This window comes from Tupaia chinensis, unplaced genomic scaffold (assembly GCF_000334495.1).
Source record: "Tupaia chinensis unplaced genomic scaffold, TupChi_1.0 Scaffold149383_1, whole genome shotgun sequence".
In the NCBI taxonomy this organism is placed as follows: Eukaryota; Metazoa; Chordata; class Mammalia; order Scandentia; family Tupaiidae; genus Tupaia; species Tupaia belangeri.
This window is the reverse complement of record NW_006209227.1, coordinates 2368874-2373823: the sequence shown is the minus strand read 5'-3', so window position 1 is coordinate 2373823 and position 4950 is coordinate 2368874. Positions and strand designations below refer to the sequence as shown.

Genomic DNA, 4950 nt, shown 5'->3' with positions numbered 1-4950 from the left:
GGAGCCCAGTCTAGTCAAGACCAGATGGCAGGCGGGCTTGGGCTGCCCAGCTGACCTCAGGTCTGCCGCCCTCTGATGGGCTGTGGGGACACCAATCCTGGAAGGTCCCTAGAGCGGGCTCGGCAGCATATCTGGGCTGCAGCCATGCTGACATGGGAAGTATTTTTACCGCTATTTCTGAGACAAGCAAGCCAAGGCTCAGGTTAAGCTAAGGGCAAGTGTGGCTGGTCCGGAGCCCCGAACCTGTGCTTCCCGAGAAGGGGCCAGGGAGACTGGGTTCTGTGTTCTCTGCAGGCCCCATCCCTGAGCACGCCCCGGCACAGAGACAAGTCAGACACATGCCCTGCCCGGAGCTTACCAGCTTCTGCAGAGGGGGCGGTGACAGAAGACAGAGGTACTTCTGGGGTTTTCCGGCAACCACCAGGCACCATCAGCCAACCCTAAACTCAGGGACAGTCTCAAGGTCAAGACACACTCAAGGCATTTAAGACAGGCTGAGCTGTTCTAGGTTAGAGCTGAAGACAGAGCTAACCATGCACAGGACACCAGGATCCCTTCGGGGCGTTTGAATGAGTGCCCCTTTCCCGGTCTTGACAGCTGACTCTGCAAGAGTGCCCTGGCTTGGGGCCAGCAGGTGGCAGGTTAAGGTGCTGGACTTTTATACGCTCAACCATGGTTTGAGTCCAAGACCTGGTGGCTAGAAAAATCACACCTGTGTGCATGTGTGCCGAGATCGCAGGAGCAGAATGGAGAAGGGTCATGGCCATCCCCCAGGGGGATGACTTCTCACCTTCTCTCTCACTATCTCTCCCTGGAGAGTGCACACACCCTACGATAAAAATGAAAAAGTGCAGGGGCCAGCAGTTAGCGTAATGGCTATGTTGCTGGACTCCCATGTAGTCGACTGCGGTTCGAGTCCTGGACCTGGTGTCTTAAAATCATGCTGGGCGCGTGTGTGCGCATGCCCAAGATCCTGAGAGGAGAATGGAGGAGAAGGGATTGTGGCGTGGTTATCTCCTCTGGGGGGGTGATTTTTCGCTTTCTGTCTCTCTCTGTCTTTCTGGTGAGCTCTCGCGCCCTATAACAAAAAGAAAAGGGAGGAAAAAAAAAAAGTACTCTCAAAAAAAAAAAAAAAAAGAATTCAAAAAAGAAATGAAAAAGTGCCCTGGCTCCCAGGAAGGGTGGGGTGTGAGTCAGAAACTGTCAGATGACTCGGCGCTCAGGGTAAGCGGTCAGGCAGGCAGACAGCCAGATGTTGACAGGTTGGCCCCCTGCCCCTGTGGGCCAGACACAGGGCAGCCTTCATGGAGGAAGAGGCTTGGAATTGGGGTTCCTGCCAGCCAGACCAGGAGGGCACCACTGTCTGGAAATGGCACCCCAGGAGCACAGGCAGCCCTGCCTCCTCCTTGGCCCTAAGCTGGGAAGGGCCGTGCAGCCCTGGACCCAGGTCCAGTCGGGGGACGCAGTGTTCTAAGAAGTGGGAGCCGGGGCATTGCTGCCTGCCGACAAACAGGGGACGAACAGGGCATCCCCGTGAGGAAGGGAGGCCGACCACCCAGCCCTGCACCCCAAGCTGGCCCACACCCCACCCCACCTGCACCCATCCCAACCCTGGGTCCATACTTCCTTCCGGACAGCCAGGAGCCCAGTCTAGTCAAGACCAGATGGCAGGCAGGCTTGGGCTGCCCAGCTGACCTCAGGTCTGCCGCCCTCTGATGGGCTGTGGGGACACCAATCCTGGAAGGTCCCTAGAGCGGGCTCGGCAGCATATCTGGGCTGCAGCCATGCTGACATGGGAAGTATTTTTACCGCTATTTCTGAGACAAGCAAGCCAAGGCTCAGGTTAAGCTAAGGGCAAGTGTGGCTGGTCCGGAGCCCCGAACCTGTGCTTCCCGAGAAGGGGCCAGGGAGACTGGGTTCTGTGTTCTCTGCAGGCCCCATCCCTGAGCACGCCCCGGCACAGAGACAAGTCAGACACATGCCCTGCCCGGAGCTTACCAGCTTCTGCAGAGGGGGCGGTGACAGAAGACAGAGGTACTTCTGGGGTTTTCCGGCAACCACCAGGCACCATCAGCCAACCCTAAACTCAGGGACAGTCTCAAGGTCAAGACACACTCAAGGCATTTAAGACAGGCTGAGCTGTTCTAGGTTAGAGCTGAAGACAGAGCTAACCATGCACAGGACACCAGGATCCCTTCGGGGCGTTTGAATGAGTGCCCCTTTCCCGGTCTTGACAGCTGACTCTGCAAGAGTGCCCTGGCTTGGGGCCAGCAGGTGGCAGGTTAAGGTGCTGGACTTTTATACGCTCAACCATGGTTTGAGTCCAAGACCTGGTGGCTAGAAAAATCACACCTGTGTGCATGTGTGCCGAGATCGCAGGAGCAGAATGGAGAAGGGTCATGGCCATCCCCCAGGGGGATGACTTCTCACCTTCTCTCTCACTATCTCTCCCTGGAGAGTGCACACACCCTACGATAAAAATGAAAAAGTGCAGGGGCCAGCAGTTAGCGTAATGGCTATGTTGCTGGACTCCCATGTAGTCGACTGCGGTTCGAGTCCTGGACCTGGTGGCTTAAAATCCTGCTGGGCGCGTGTGTGCGCATGCCCAAGATCCTGAGAGGAGAATGGAGGAGAAGGGGTTGTGGCGTGGTTATCTCCTCTGGGGGGGTGATTTTTCGCTTTCTGTCTCTCTCTGTCTTTCTGGTGAGCTCTCGCGCCCTATAACAAAAAGAAAAGGGAGGAAAAAAAAAAAGTACTCTCAAAAAAAAAAAAAATAGAATTCAAAAAAGAAATGAAAAAGTGCCCTGGCTCCCAGGAAGGGTGGGGTGTGAGTCAGAAACTGTCAGATGACTCGGCGCTCAGGGTAAGCGGTCAGGCAGGCAGACAGCCAGATGTTGACAGGTTGATGTAAGAGATGGGAGACAGTGGGCACAGTGTGTGACAGACGGGGGACAGATGGCAGATGTGCGGTAGCTGGGAGAGTGGTGGAAGGGTAGGCGATGACAGGGGTCTGGGGCAGATGGTCGACAGGCGGGAGAGATGGCCGGAGAGGTGGCAGATGAGAAGTGATGACTGCTGGGTGGATTCGCGGTGGGCGGAGGCCGATGGCGGACAGGCGCAGAAGTGATGTGACAGAATGTCGGTAGTTGGTGACAGGGGAAGAGTCTGCTGGAGGTCACTGGGTTACTTTGCAACTTCTCTGAAAACCTTCTCTGAATCCCATCCTTTCAGAATGGAATTCGACTCAGCTCCCCGGGCTCTGCTCCTGCGCCTCTCCAGCTGACACTGGGACAGGTCTGAGGCTCAGCTTGGAGGCAGGGGCCACTGTCACATTTCCCAGGGCACACCCACGCTGGAACCCCTTTCTAGAAGAGAGCCCTGGCAAAGAGGTGGCCCAGATGGAGAGCCAATTGGCACCCACTTGGGGAGACCTCCCCTCATGGAGCCAGGGTGAACTGCAGAGCTGGTATCTGGGTGCCACCTGGCCTCCCACCACCCTCACGGACCACCCTGTGAGGACAGAGGTGACCCTCCAGCCTCCCACTCACAGCCAGGGAGGGCAGCGGTCTTCAGCTGTCAGCCCCAGGATGCTCCAGGCCTCAGGCATGCTTGCCCAAGTCCCCAGGGCGACGGAGAAGAGGCCAAGCACCGGCCCGCAGACTGCCAGTCTCCTCTGAGAAGTGGACGAACCACCAGCCCCCGAGACAGACCTGCAGAGGGCACCGCCCTGTCCCTCCACTGCTGGCCTGAGCTCACCTCACACTGCTCGGTGTCTGGCCAGGAAGGCCACCACAGGGCTCTCGGGAACCAGGCCCAGCCATGTGGGTGGCTCCTGCCAGACTCTGGCCTAACTCAGGAGAAGGGACAGGGCCCAGAGCCCCTGGGGAGGCAGGCCTCACTCCCCAGAGCTAGCTGGACCAGGGGAACAGCAACAGGGGCACACCAAGGCCCTCTCTCCAACTGCTCACGTGACCTCACCTCTGCTGCTCCCCGAGTCTCACCCATCCCGGCGGCCTGTGCCATGCGGTGCTCAGCCTTTTCTGCCCGGCCAGCCCCTGAATCTCCAGGGTGGGCCCACTGGTTTCAGGTCAGGAGAGCTGGGTCCTCACGACCTCACCCTGGTACCCCAGGAGACTAACTTCACACCCGACTCCACCTGCCTGGCCTGTGGAACGGGGTCAGAAGCCGCCTCGCAAGCCCCCTGCACAGGGCAGATAGATCTGCAGGTTGATAAGTGATAGATGGTCGACACAGATAGGTGATCGATGGCTAGATGGGTGATCGGGGGGTGATGACTGATAGGCAGCCACACTGCCGGCCATCACAGGGGACCTCTGGACCTGGTCCCCGGCTTGTCCGCTCGGAGGGGACGGACCTGGGGGGCATGTCCAGGGTAGTGGGGCGGGAAAAGGGGCAGCACCGAAGGCCCAGAGAAGCTCCCATCACATGGACCCAGGCTCCAAAGACACAGGGCCAGCGCCTGGCGCACCCACTGGCTCGGGCGCATGGCGCTCCCCGGCCTCGATGGCCCGTCCGCCCTGCCTTTTGGTGAATAAGTTTGTTCACAGCTCAGTCTGACCACAGAGTGAGAGGCCAGGCGCCCATGCTCACAGACGGCCTTTGTGCCAGACATGAAGGGCCTTTTCATCCTGCCCTGGCCTGCTGCCCGCTAACCTGGCCTGCCCAGGGCCACCACCTGGCGCACCCACTGGCTCGGGCGCATGGCGCTCCCCGGCCTCGATGGCCCGTCCGCCCTGCCTTTTGGTGAATAAGTTTGTTCACAGCTCAGTCTGACCACAGAGTGAGAGGCCAGGCGCCCATGCTCACAGACGGCCTTTGTGCCAGACATGAAGGGCCTTTTCATCCTGCCCTGGCCTGCTGCCCGCTAACCTGGCCTGCCCCCCAGCCTGGCTGCAGCCATAGGCACCGGCAGGGGGGGGCCCCGCCGAG

The 4950-nt window shown here is 59.1% G+C and overlaps 1 protein-coding gene across 3 annotated transcripts in view; it reads right to left on the bottom strand.

The window, feature by feature from the left end:
- The window catches only part of SNORC (secondary ossification center associated regulator of chondrocyte maturation), a 37035-nt gene that overhangs the window by 1336 nt on the left and 30749 nt on the right, over positions 1 to 4950 (bottom strand). The window contains exon 4 of one of the 3 annotated variants that reach the window (XR_003548350.1): positions 2064 to 2080. The exons of the other annotated variants lie outside the window; for them this stretch is intronic. The gene's annotated coding sequence lies outside the window, so the exon portion shown is untranslated. Of the gene's footprint in view, positions 1 to 2063; positions 2081 to 4950 lie in introns of those variants that run through there. 3 annotated transcript variants of the gene reach the window in all.